This window comes from Sinocyclocheilus grahami, unplaced genomic scaffold (assembly GCF_001515645.1).
Source record: "Sinocyclocheilus grahami isolate Dianchi unplaced genomic scaffold, SAMN03320097.WGS_v1.1 scaffold6312.1, whole genome shotgun sequence".
Classification (NCBI taxonomy): domain Eukaryota; kingdom Metazoa; phylum Chordata; class Actinopteri; order Cypriniformes; family Cyprinidae; genus Sinocyclocheilus; species Sinocyclocheilus grahami.
In genome coordinates, this window is record NW_015510766.1 from 10,311 (window position 1) to 11,504 (window position 1,194).

A 1,194-nucleotide genomic window follows, 5' to 3' on the forward strand; every position below is an offset into this window, starting at 1 on the left:
AGCAGCTCATCATATTTCCACATCCTTGGCTTTAAAAAAACAAAAAAGTTTGAAAAACCTTGGTTGAGAGAACACTTGCCTAATAATAAGTGGCCCAAAAGTGCTCCCTCTATTGCTTACTTTGAGAAAAGTCTCACTTATGAAATCACACTCAATGGGTGTATTCAAAACCATGAAATGTTTTCAGTATGGCTCGGCTAAAAAAAACTTATTTGATTTACAGCTTCCCCTTTCATTAATAAACAATTGTAACTACAACTATTTGCCAAGCTTTGGCAAGTCTCAGTAAACAAACATTTCCTTGTATTATAGACCTAATCGGACAATGAATAAACAATGAAGTCATGGTATAGAGAGCACTGTTTTCACATGTTTGTCTAAAGGATGTGTTCTGTACCAAGAATAGAACAAGAAACAAAGAAATAGCCACAGCTGAATGACTGATATTTTAAAGAATTAGCAGAAAGGATACGTAACAGGAGACGTGTTCCCAATGATCCAGTAAATGGACAAATTGACCAGAAAGGCAGTAACACCAGACAGCAGAACCATGACCTTGATGAAGGAAAAAAAATAGAAAGAACCATCCATTTGAAAATACAATTCAGCTCAATTGCTTATTAAATAAATACATGAATAAAGTATTCAAACAGTAATATTTAGAGCAATACATTGAACTTGTGAGCTTTAAATCCAATGGGGGGGGGAAACACCAGCATTTCCCCCCCAAGAAATCTAGGCAATAACACAAGGCGCTCTCTGTGACTGTGTTTGTGTATATAAGAAATTCCTCTGGATACGTGCAGAGGGAGTGTGTGAGCCATTGAAAGAACAGACGCGTTCTTGCTCGCACTCTTACCAGGGCCTGAAATGACCAGGGGCCAAAGATACCACCCTCTCCAGTGAGGGGTTCAAAGAACGGCACCAGGACCAAGAGAAATGCTGAAGACATGGGTGCTTGATAATACAGTAACTGCATAGAGTTCACCTGAAGCTCATGCTGTTTGGCACCAACCCACTGTAATAGGAGAAATAAATGATGAAATCACCATTCAGATTCAGTCTGAACATCTGAATAATTAATGAGGGAAGTCATTATGGTCAGAAGTTTCAACAAGGCATTTATTTAAAAAGTAGTTACTCAAAAATATATTATATATATATATAGAGAGAGAGAGAGAGAGAGAGAGAGAG